Source organism: Diceros bicornis, chromosome 26 (genome assembly GCF_020826845.1).
Source record: "Diceros bicornis minor isolate mBicDic1 chromosome 26, mDicBic1.mat.cur, whole genome shotgun sequence".
Taxonomy (NCBI): domain Eukaryota; kingdom Metazoa; phylum Chordata; class Mammalia; order Perissodactyla; family Rhinocerotidae; genus Diceros; species Diceros bicornis.
In genome coordinates, this window is record NC_080765.1 from 45,257,652 (window position 1) to 45,270,768 (window position 13,117).

General features: G+C 44.2%; 1 pseudogene; it reads right to left on the reverse strand.

Moving 5' to 3' along the window:
- Window positions 1-3,979: 3,979 nt before the first annotated feature.
- LOC131422978 (olfactory receptor 1F1-like) lies at window positions 3,980-4,917 on the reverse strand (annotated as a pseudogene).
- Between the last annotated feature and the right edge of the window lie 8,200 nt (window positions 4,918-13,117).

Genomic DNA, 13,117 nt, shown 5'->3' on the forward strand with positions numbered 1-13,117 from the left:
AGGAGAGGATCCCAAAGCTTAGGAAATCAAATCTTTTGTAATTGGGAAAAAGCCTGTGGGACCTTGTCCCAGAAGGAGACATTTTATATTTAGTATACTGAACAGTGAAAAATCTTCCCTTTGCTCTGGAAAAACACACCATTTCTAACTTCCAAGGCCATTCATTATACAAAAATCCTTGAAGATATGGTCTAGAACAAAGCAGTGAATGTGTCTGCTCACAAAATGTGCAGAAAAGCAAGAGACCCATGGAGAATTGTCTCCCACCAAGCCTGTATTAATTTTATACTCATAAAGTTTTGTTGGTTGGTTGGTTGGTTTGTAACAGTGAATGGAAGATGGAGGCATTCATTGTTGACTATTCTTTGCAGGTGTGGGGTTGTACTCTAATTTTTTTTCATGTTCTAGAAGCTAGGGGAAGGGGAAGGGGAAGGAGAAGGAGAAGAAGGAGAGGAAGGAGAAGAAGGAGAAGAAGGAGAAGAAGAAGATCCTGACACACAGGGAAAGAACCTTTCATCCAAGTCAACTATTTCAGAAAGTCTGAGAGAATGAGCCAACACAAGCCAAAAGGAAGTAGAGTTAGTGATATTAATATTAATGAATGGGGGGCCAGACTCGTGGCCTAGTGGTTAATTTCACTGCACTCTGCTTTGGTGGCCAGATTTAGTTCCCAGACGTGGACATACACCACTCATTGGCAGCCATGCTGTGGCAGTGACCCACACACAAAATAGAGGAAGATTGGCACAGATGTTAGCTCAGGGAAAATCTGCTTCAGCAAAAAAAGATTTATAAAAACAATTAACCAATGCATGCTTTAAAAGGAAAAAAGGAATAAAGAGGACAAAGATCTTTCTGTTGCTAAAAGATACAATCCATAATGAATGTCTAACATTCATGAACCTCTATGCCCTCCATAACCCAACATCAAATCAAAATGTAAAACCTATTAATATGTAGAAAGAAAATAGTTGAAATGTTAATTATAAGACTTTACAGATCGACCAATAAATAAAAACATTAAGTATCCAATTGTTACCATCTTCATATACACTTATTTGAATTCTATTTCACAGATATAGCTATACCTTAGAATAAACCCGACTGAAGTTCCCTCTACATAAAGAGTCCCTGAGGATCCAAAGGGGATGTCAAATGTAGAAGGGTAAATCTGAGTTAGGTATTCATGGGCAGAGCTTGTTTGACACACTGGAGCTGGAAGCCCAGTGTAGCCGCCATAGCTCAGAGTCAGGCTTTAATTGTGGATAAAGTAAATTTGAGCTCAGATAGCTGTGACCTGAGGCCATAGATGGGTCCTGGTGTCACTGCCAAAGGGATGTGGGCCACGAGCTGTAGCAGACATGCCTCTAGCAGACAAAACTAGATCAAGGTTCAGAAGCTACACTGTGTGCTAGCAACTCACACAATCATGCCCATGGGTGTGTCCAACTTCCGGTCTCTCTCTCCACCTGGTGGGGGAAAGTGGTACTGGCTTACCCCTTTGAGTGAGCTTCTGGGGTGCTTTCACACCAAGAGGGAGGTACTGGACCCCTGCTAGTATTGAGAGGTTGGGTGGGACAGAAATAATGAAAAATAAAAAAGGAATGATGACCTTAATTTTTATTTCAAGCTGGAGAAATAGGTCAGAAACGCTACCTGTGGGGGCTGGCCTGGTAGTGTAGCGGTTAAGTTCGCGGTTCTGCTTTGGCAGCCCAGGGTTCAACAGTTTGGATCCTGGGCGAGGACCTACTCAGTACTCATCAAGCCATGCTGTGGTGGCATTCCACATAGAAGAACTAGAAGTACCTACAACTAGGATATACAACTATGTCCTGGGGCTTTGGGGAGAAAAAAGATAAAGAGGAAGATTGGCAACAGATGTTAGCTCAGGGCCAATCTTCCTCAAAAAAAAAAAAAAAAAGAAACCAAACCAAACAAAATGGAGCCTGACGCTTTAAAAAAAAAAAAGAAAGAAAGGCTACCTGTGGCATTAAGGGAACATTTATACACCAGGAAGTGTGCAGTTGCATTATTTATAGTACAGAAACACTTGAAACTGTTCAGAGTTGGGGAATGGATAAATTATATTGCATCCATGGATGGATGCAGCCATTGGCTTTTATGCAGCCATTAAAATCACATTTCTAAGACCTTTGCTGACATGGAAAGAAGGAGGTGGGAAGTTGGAACACAAAATTGTACGGAAAGCTTGCAGCAACTTTTCTAAAACTATATTCATAAGTGTATAACTGCAGTTATCTTTGAGCAGCAAGATTACAGGTTAATTTTCTTCTTTATAATTTTTGGTATTCTCTAGTGTGTAGGTATTACCTGTCAAATAACAAAGATGATACTTTTTTAAATGAGGAAATTTCTAAAATTCCTTCTTAAGAATATCCAAATTAAAAGTTAAGGCAATATTCATTCATTCATTCATCTTTTTTTCTTTCAGCTGGATTTGAGTCTTGCCATAGGTCTAGGAGTAGTGCCAGACACTGGTGTGTGAGATGAATAGTATGTGAATTTGGGTATGGAGGGTCTGGTTATCCGTGGAAAGCCTTTGTGGAGGGGAAAAATAAACAACAGAAAAAACAGAACTCAAGAACCAGAAGAGAGAATCAGGAGGCATCATGAAGAGGAGGTGGCATTTGATTTGCCTCTTGAAGACGTGGAAGGGGTTACTAGCCAGAGAAGAAAGCAGGAGCAGTTGGTCCACGCAGAGAGAAGAGCAAACGTTGCTTTGTTTCCCTTGTATCAAAGACTACTCGGCTGACCCCGCCCCCTAAGGTCGGACAGCCAATCAGGATGCTCACAGACGGTTCTCCCATTCTGCGCTGCTTCATCCCTAGATGCTCTGGGCCCCATGCCCACCCGGGCCTCTGAGTCTCACCTGAAATGTTATTACCCACTTTAGTCCTCATATTTTACTCTGCTGTTCTTTTGTCTGAGTTTCAAAACTAATTTTGTGAGCGTTTTTGTGACCCAACCTTTATGACTGACCATGACAGAGGACATACAAGGAGTATAAGATAGACCAGTGATCCTCCCCCGACTTCCCAGTAGAATCATCTGAGATTTTTTAAATCTCAGCATTGGGCCCTCACCCCTAGAGATTCTGATCTATTTGGTCAGTGTTGGGGCCTGGACATCAGTGGATTGTAAAAGCTTCCAGGTGATTCTAATATTCAAAAATAGTGTAGCATGTATCCTTCCAAACAGAAGTCATTAAAAAGAAGTCTCACGGGGCTGGCCCGGCGGCGCCACCGGTTAAGTGCGTGCGCTCGGCTGCAGTGGCCCGGGGTTCGCCAGTTTGGATCCCAGGTGTGCACCAACACACCGACGCACTGCTTGGCAAGCCATGCTGTGGCGGCATCCCATATAAAGTGGAGGAAGATGGACATGGAAGTTAGCCCAGGGCCAGTCTTCCTCAGCAAAAAAAAGAGGAGGATTGGCAGATGTTAGCACAGGGCTGATCTTCCTCACACACGAAAGAAAGAGAGAGAGAGAGAGAGAGAGAGAGGGAGGGAGGGAGGGAGGGGGAGAGAGAGAGAGAGAGAGAGAGAGAGAGAGAGAGAGAGAGAGAGAAAGGAAGGAAGGAAGGAAGGAAGGAAGGAAGGAAGGAAGGAAGGAAGGAAGGAAGGAAGGAAGGAAGAAAGAAAGAAAGAAAGAAAGAAAGAAAGAAAGAAAGAAAGAAAGAAAGAAAGAAAGAAAGAAAGAAAGAAAGAAAGAAAGAAAGAAAGAAAGAAAGAAAGAAAGAAAGAAAGAAAGAAAAAAGAAAGAAGTCTCATTACTTGGTAGATGCAACAGGTTTACAGGTGAATTAGGTCCACAAATAAATAACAATTGCCTTCTCAATGCCCCTAGCACAGACATCACTATGTTTGTTTCCAGACTGTCTTTGACAAAACAGCTGCTATCTTTTACTCAACTGATAAAAAATAAATTTGCATGGGGATCAGATTCAGTTTGGATTCTCCCATCAGACAGAAAATCTCACTCTGCCAACCACTTTTCCAAGGGCTCTTTTCAAGTCCCTGTTCCTTAGGCTGTAGATGAAAGGGTTCAGCGTGGGGGTCACCACTGTGTACATCACAGTAGCTGTGGTATCTTTCTCAGACAAGTGAGAGGATGAAGGGTTGAAATACAGAAATATGATGGTGCCATAGAAGAGGGAAACCAGGGCCAGGTGGGAGCCACAGGTGGAGAAGGCTTTCCATCTTCCCTGTGTGGATGGGACTCTCAGGACAGCACAGGTGATCTGCATATACGAAGCCAGGATGCAAACAAATGGGGTGATCATGATCAGGGCACCCTCAGTCAGAATCATCATCTCACTGAGGTGTGTGTCAGAGCAGGAGAGTTTCAGGAGGGGGGTCACATCACAGAAGAAGTGGGGGATGGCGTTGTCTGCACAGAATGAGAGTCGAGCCATCAGCAGGGTATGCAATAGGACATTCCAGTTGGCAATGACCCATGACCCAGCAACCAGCAGGGCACAGAGCTGATGGGTCATCTTTGTTGAGTAGTGTAAGGGGTGGCATACAGCAACAAAGCGGTCATAGGCCATCACAGCCAGGAGGAAACCGTCCATACCCATGAACATGTAACAAAATACATCTGTGTGAGACACCCGGAGAAGGAGATGGTCTGACTCCTCAGTACGTGGTTGGCCAGCATCTTGGGGACGGCGGTGGAGGAGAAGCAGATGTCCACGAAGGACAGGTTGCTGAGGAAGAAGTACATGGGAGTGTGCAGGCGGGAGTCCATGTTGACGGCCAGGAGGATGAGCAGGTTTCCCGGGACCGTGGCCAGGTACATGCTCAGGAAGAGCATGAAGAGGAGCTGCTGCTGCTGGGGCTGCTTGGAGAGCCCCAGGAGGAGGACCTCGGAGACACTCGACTGGTTGGCCACTCCCATGGGCCTGGACTCAGATGCAGAGAAGAGAGGCAGAGGTCAGAAACCTAGAAGCTAGGGGTGTGGATGCAACAATCCAAGCTCCAGCCATGGTCGTGTTAACAAAACCTGTATTCGAGTTGCTCAGGCAGGATCTGCCCTTAGTTGCTAAACCCTCAACTTCCAACTCCTAGTCCTAGATGATGCTACTCCCAATGGACTCATTTTCTAAATTTTATCAAATATAACATAAATACAACACATGGGCACATACTCAGCCCTTCTCTGCCATTATGTATGCTCTTTAAACATTCCCAGGCTTTCTTCTACTTCTTAGTAGTTCTTAGAGACAAGAGAAACAGCTGAATATTACTGGGTTTATCTCAAGCTCCAACTAATGGATTCAAGACTCTTACTATTTCTTCCTGGATCTGGAAGATTTAACAAAAGAGACTCTTCAAAGAACTTCACTCGTTAGTAAAGAAGTATTGACATCCCCACTGTTATAATCTTACCTGGGAGAAGTTAGTGCTGCTGCTATCAAGTGTTCTTAACCTTTGAGGAACTGGCCAATGCTCCTCTTTATTATAAGGTTTGGAAAGTCTTGGAAATATAGGTAGGTCCTGAGCCCTCTGTGCAGGGAGGATGTATGGGGGAACTGGAGACAGGTGTTTGCAAGAGCTTCCATGGCCATTGGGACCAGATTCCCTGAGAGCATCATTAGAGACAAGGAGAGAGTGACTGACTCACTTATTTCCTGGTCCCTGTGGACCCAACAATGATGACAAAGTATATTACTCAACTCCTGGGTCAGAACTTGGAGATAAAGCAACCTGGGTGCAGACAAGTCCCAGAGAAAATTCTCTGAGACCTTAAATTGCATCACCTTGCTGATATGGGCTTATGTTTACAGATTTGAAAATTCAGTCATTAAAAAATTTTTCTTCTCATTTTCTTAGCTCAGAAAGTTGAGTTATTGCAGTGTTATCTGAGTGAACCCCTTTTTTCCTCTCATATCTGGTCATTTACTGTGTAGACTTAACGATGAATTTTCACATAAGGATGCTGGGGGGGGGGTGGCATTACAGAGTTGTGCATTACAGTGTTCCTTTAAAGCATTTGGTATAAAGGATAGCCTGTTTGTAATTGGGGAGAGAGATGTCAGAGAGAGCACAGCATGCCATGACTGAGAAACTCCAGGCGCCTAGAGTAGATTTCTTTTGGGATGTCTTCCCAGCTCACAATGGATCACCCTTTTCTGGAGAATGGTCTCCGAATCCATAGAGTCACAGGGGCATGGGCTCCAGCAGCCCAACTTATACTCTACCACATCCTGCCCAGTGAGGATTCGTGATTGGATTAGGGAACCTGGAACTGAGGCTGAGGGCCTGTGGGTCATTCTCAGTATAACTTGGTCCAGACATGTAAATCCAGAAGCTTGCCATCTCTCCTGACTACCTTATATATGGAGAATCAGAAGTCTACAGAGAAGGGCAAAAAATGCAAACACAGAGAGAGAAGTAGAGAGGAGCTAGAGAGAGTACTGATGGCTGTCCAGTTCAGAGTTCAAGTCTTTTTCTGATGATTAGCTACATTGTGGCCTCACTCACCCCTCTTATAACAAAAACCAAGTCTTGTTGAGTTAAGCAGAAAAGGATTTTTTGAAAATGATAATGGTGTGGAAATAAACAAAAGAAACCTTAACTAAATTGGAGCTGGGAAGGCCTGTAGGGGGAACTTTCACACCCTATCACATCGTCAATTACACCCAACAGGAAGAGAGGAGTTTGCATCTTGGACAGGAAGTAAAACTACTTTACTACTGAAGGAAGACTTCTCTCCCCATGAGGCAACAACTTAGCCACTGAGAAGCCATAGCTGTTCTAAATTGCTACTTTCCCCCAAAGGACTTTCATTTAGAACAGCCTCCTCCCACTCCCACTTTTTCGCTATAAAAGCAGCTCCCTCCTTTCTTCCTATGGTCTGCCAAGCACGCACGTCCCCAGTTGCAATTCTTTTGGCTATTCCCGAATAAATCTATTTTGAGATGAAATAACAGGCAAATTTGCTTTTTAAGTTGAAAATGGATGCCTTTCAAAAACACTGAGCAGCTGGAGAACCAGGCTCAGAAGTTCACGCACCAGCTACAATGGCCCCAGATCATGCCACAGAACTGGTTTGATTAGCAAAACAATGTTCCTGCTGCCTCCAAGCATGAATGTTATAGTTCATGGTTTTGACACAGTTATCATTGACATGAGATGCCACCAGTAGCACTGTTGCCCTGGGATCCCATCTTGCTGCAATGGCTGCCACTGCTAGAAAAAGTCCTCCTGGTTTTGCCTTCTTTATGTCAAAGATTGAGTCAGGATATCTGATGGGTAGTCATATGACCACATCTTAGTTGCAAGAGGGACTGGGAGATAAGTTATTCAGGGTTTCCTGTGACTAGGAAGAACCGGGAATTTTTTCCCAACCAGAATGATGAGGTTGTGGATTACCTAAGATTTGGAAGGGGTCACAGAAGTTTGGAAGCCAAAAACCATGATAAATGCTCACTAGAACCCACCCTCCAGTTACACAACAATAACACACATCCCTCCTACCAATTTACCCTTCAGGAGAAGAGATATTCTCTAGCCTAACATAATGCAACTACCCTTCTCACAATACGGGAACAACACAAAATCCCATCAGTTACTGTATCCAGGTCCACAACAAGGATCTCAATCATGATCCCATTATGACATTCTATAACTTCTGAATCAAACTTGAAAGCTAACCAATAACCACATATGCGACATGTATGTAAAACAGAGGGATAAAAGAAGAGAAAAGAAGAAGAGAGCTAGCCAGCTAAAATACATAAATATATATGTAACAAAGGAAGGAGGAAAATATGACTGGATGATGTAGTCTTCATGTCCACAGGTGGCCATGAACCCTTAGTTGATATTAATAATTTTCCTTATCCACAATCTAATTCCTTTTCCCTTTGTCTTTAGTCAGCATCTCAACTGTCCAAGGTTTTTAAAATCTGATATAATAACCTAAAATTTCATGTCTGAAAGATTTGACCTGCTTATGATTTTGCCCATATAAGATGGTCCTAGCCTTCCATTAACTGGCATCACTGGATGTGGCAATTCCAGAATCCTCTCAAGGAGATCTTTCCATTCATAATCCTCTCTGCTACCATTGTGTAGCAGCAAAACTATTTTCTATTGATAGTCAAAGTCATAACAATTTTAGAGTCTTCTTTTCAGTCAGATTATCCAGGAGCCCAAATTGGCCAGCAAGAAGTCTCTTCAGAGCCCAGTTTTGCTGATAAAAGAGGCAAAATTTTGAAAGGAGATCATTGTATTACAAAAGGACATGCCCATTTCTAACTCTTGTGTCCTTGCCCCATAAATAACTGGTTGGGAAACAGTTCAGCGTATATTGTCCACTGGTATGAAACTTACACTGTGTCCTGTAAAACAGCACCCTAACCTCACAGGGTAACCTCAACTGGTGCCAAAACTGAGTCTTTAAAACACCATTTCTCTATTCCATAAGGTCAACTTCTCCTGGTGATGGTGAGAAGTAAATACCGATGAATCCCATGGACACCAGCCTTCTCCCTTATGTTAGTTATCTATGGTCACGTAACAAATTAGCCCCAAACTTAGCAACTTAAAACGGTAAACATTTACCTCACGCAGTTTCTGTGGGACAGGTTTGGTTAAATGGTTCTGGATCACGGCTTCTCATGAGATTGCAGTTAAGCTGTCAGCAGGGGCTCAGTCATCTGAATGCTTGACTGTGGCTGGAGGATGGGCTTCCAAGATGGCTCACTCACATTGCTAGTGGCAGGAAGCTTCAGTTCCTCACATGGACTTCTTCGAAAGCTAACTTGATATGTCCTTGCAATAGAATAGCTGGTTTCCCCCAGAGCAAGTGATTCAAGAGATCAAAATGGCAGCCACAATATCTTTTATGACAGAGCTCCAGAAGTCACGCACCATCATTTCCACAACATCCTATTGCTTACACAGTGCTATGGACTGAATGTCTGTGCCCCCACAAAATTCATATGTTGAAATCCTAACCCCCAAGGTAATGGTATCAGGAAGTGAGGCTTTGGGAGATGATTAGGTCATGAAGGATTAGTACCCTTATAATAGAGGCCTGAGAAAGCTCTCTTGTCCCTTCCATCATGTGAGGTTACACTGAAGATTGCCATCCATGAACCAGGAAGTGAGATCTCACCAGACACCAAATGCGCCAGCATCTTGATCTTGGACTTTCCAGCCTCCAAAACTGTGAAAAATAAGTTTGTTTTTCATAAGCCACCCAGTCTATGGTATCTTGTTATAGCAGCCTGAATGAATTAAGACACCAAGTCAACCCAATTCAACGTGGGAAGGGACTATACCGGACTACGATCATGGGGGGCCCACTTGGCAACTGGCTACCACATTCCTTTTATTATAAAGTGAGTTTCTTGGTTAGAAACGATGTTTGTGGGATACCAAGTTGATGAATAGATCCATTCACGCCTAATACACATCCTATCAGTCTTTCAAACTCAGGTTGATGAAGGGCCTCATTGTGTACACTAGTTTCCCTTTCCCGAGTGCTTCTGCACATTCCCAGATACCCATGCTCACCATAGGTTTGCCACCTATATTGTCGCACATCATCAATTTTGTTATATCGTCTTGATTAAGTGGTAAGTGATACCAAAGATGTCATAAAGATCTGAGTCTCACTCACAAAGCTCAAACCTTAACATCTCCTTTAGGTTTGCAGTATAGGCCACCATCTGCAGAACCAAACACATACATCAACATTGCCTCGTAGACCAGAAATCTAGGGGAGCTAAAAGCAGCGATTTTCAAACTTTAACGTGCACAGAAATCACCCAGGGATGTTGTTAAAGTGAAGAGTCTGGCTCAGGAAATTTGGGATGGAGCCTGAGATTACGCATTTCTAACAATCACCCAGGCAATGCCTGGTCCTCGGATCATATTAAGTAGCAAGAGCTTAGCCTTGGAGTAAGAGGAGCCCTTACTCTGATAAGGTCCGAGCCACCAACACCTGTTCATGCGCTGCTGGCTCTCCAGCCAACCTCGCCTCTTGAAGGGATATCCAGATTAGAAGTTAGATCTTGACCTCCAACAGTCCCAGCCCGTGGAAGTAGGAGATATTCAAGATCATCTCGTGACCCATCCTAACCGAGAAGGGCAGACAGATGGGGCAGAAACCTAAAGAACTGGGACCAGGTGGAATGTGGAAGGCTCATGGGACCCGCCAGTTGCCCAGGTTGGCGGGCACCAACCCGAGTGCCATCTTTATGTCACTTTGGGCTAAAAGAGACAGAGCCACTTCCCGCAACGCAGAACCTCCGCTCCACGCTGGGGCTCACAGCCCGCGGTACTTCCGGTGAAAGACGGCGCCGCACTTCTCTGGGAGACTGCGCAGGGCTGATGCCCCGCTCCCTCCTATCTAACGACCAGGAGCACGCGGCGAGGAAAATGGTCCCCTAGTATTGAAGGATTGAAGAAGGACCTGCAAAGGGTGGGGCAAGGAGAGCCAGGAGACGCAGCCTCTGATTGGTCCCGTTCGAGGGTGGGTGCAGCGCTTCCGGGAAGAGGTACCGCCGGGTCTGCGCCTCACTCGCTGCGCCTGCGCGTGGCAGACCGACCTGGGGAGATTCTGCGGTGCTGGGAGACTCCGGATGCGGGTGGGGGTGGGGCGTGGGGTGGAAGTGCAAAACATAAGGGGGCCCAGAAACCTTAGTAATCAAGATAAATAATATTTCAATGCAATGTGTTTTATTTTTTTATTTTTATTTTTTTCAATTTTATTTATTTATTTTCCCCCCCAAAGCCCCAGTGGATAGTTGTACGTCGTAGTTGCACATCCTTCCAGTTGCTGTATGTGGGACGCAGCCTCAGCATGGCCCGACAAGCGGTGCCTCGGTGCACGCCCTGGATCCCAGCCCAGGCCGCCAGCAGCGGAGCGCACGCACTTAACCGCTAAGCCACGGGTCCGGCCCGCAATGTGTTTTAAAAGGCAAAATTAACGCAAAAATTCTTTGAACAACATATCGAAATTTTGAAGACAAGATCAGTAAGATGGAAGTTAATTTAATATTATGTAAGACCTTCACTTGGTCAAGATAAATTGTCCAATATGGCAATTCTCTCAGTTGAAACCAAGAAAGACAAAGAGGGACCTGCCGGGTGGCATAGTGGCTAAGTTTGCATGCTCTGCTTCCGTGGCCCAGGGTTCACAGGTTCAGATCGCAGGGTGGAGCAACGCACCGTTTGTCAAGCCGTGCTGTGGCGGTGTCCCATATAAAGGAGAGGAAGATGGGCACGGATGTTAGCCCAGGGCCAATCTTCTTCAGCAAAAAAGGGGAGGATTGGCAACGAATGTTAGCTGAGGGCTAGTCTTCCCAACAATAAAAAATAAAAAGACAAGGAAGTAGATTTTGAAAATATTATTGATGTTTGCTTCCATTGAAGCTAGTGTCAAAGATAAACACAGCTGGGCATAAGTTAAAGTGGTGAAAACCGATTTTTTTCAGTAACTACTGACAGTAGGGGAAGGAGCTGAGTGCCATTCCAATTTCTGTAGAGGTGACTGGGCGTTTTAAAGGAAGAATGAGAGAATAGGAGGGGGATGGCTGGGACTTGAGCAGTCAGGGAAGTGAAACATTACAATAAGTGGGAGAGGGGGTTGGTCCGTGTGAAACCCATCTGGGTTTGCTAACTAGCGCTGATGGAGGTTAGGCTCCTACCCTCCATGGAGACAGAGACAAAGGGCCCTATCTTCAGGTGTTCCTGGAACAAAGAGTAAATTCTTTTGACAGCCTTGATTTTTCTGAGGCAGGCGTTTTAAGAGGGGCTTGAGCCAACCCAGGGATGTGGCCTTCAGATATTAAATGCTTTGTTAGTATTAGTTCAAGTCTTTTAGGCCAAAGTTGAGCCTAGTCGAGAAGAGGGAGGGGCCTGACTAGCGTTTGGTCAAGGAGGGAATTTTTGTCGCTAGGAAAGTAAAACGTTTAAATATTCGGATTTTGATATAAATAAAATATTGGATTCAAAACAATGTGAGTTTTAATGTACCTACTTTTTAACTTTTCAACTACTTTAAATGTTCTGGAAAAAATTAACTATTAAAAAATACATTAAAATGTACATATCAGGCTTCGATATGGCTTGGAAGCTGTGACAGGGTGGCAGAGAGCTCAGCTAAGACCATTAATTCCTTCAGGAAATTTTTCATCGTCCTCTTCAGTGACTTCCCCATATTGATTAATTCATATAATCATTTATTCAGGTAAATAATAATTGTTGAGCAACTACTACATCCCAGGTACTGTTGGAAAACTGGGTCCCTGTACTTATGGAGATACAGCCTAGTTGGGTAGGGAGGTTAGAGAGAAAAGCACAAAATAATTCCCTCAGGGTACCAACTTCTATTTATTCATTATTCATGAAACATGCACTTTACATGAACCCAGACTCAGTGCCTAACACTGAGTGTACAAATGTGAATAATGACCTATTCCTTATTTCAAGGGCCTTATATACTCATGGTGAGAGACCCAACGAGAATGCAAACAACTGTAGTAGAAGGTTGTATGGGGCATATGAGAAGGATAAGGCAAGTACTTCTATTGGGATGGTGTATTAGTTTCCTAGGGCTGCCATAGCAAAGTACCTTAAACTAGGTGGCTTTAAACAACAAAAAATTATTCTCTCACAGTTCTGGAGGCTAGATGTCCAAAATCAAGGTGTTGACAGAGTTGATTCCTTCTGGAGGCTCGGCAGGAGAATCTGTTCCATGCCTCTTTTCTAGCTTCTATAGCTGCCAGCAACCCATAGTGTTCCATCACTTAGGATTGTTTAGTGCCAGCAATCCTTAGGGAGGCTTGTAGATGTAGCACTCCGGTCTCTGCCACCACCTTCACATGACCTTCTCCCTGAGTGTCTTCTGTGTCTCTGTCTCTTCACGTGGTGTTCTCTCTCCGTGTAGCTATGTCCAAACTTCCCTCTTCTTATAAGGACACCAGTCATTGGAGTAGGGCCCACTCTAATCCTGTATGACCTCATCTTAACTTGATTACATCTATAAAGACCCTACTCCCAAATAAGGTCATATTTACAGATACTGGGTGTTAGGACTTAAACACACCTGTGGGTTTTTTTTAGGTGGGAGACACATTCTA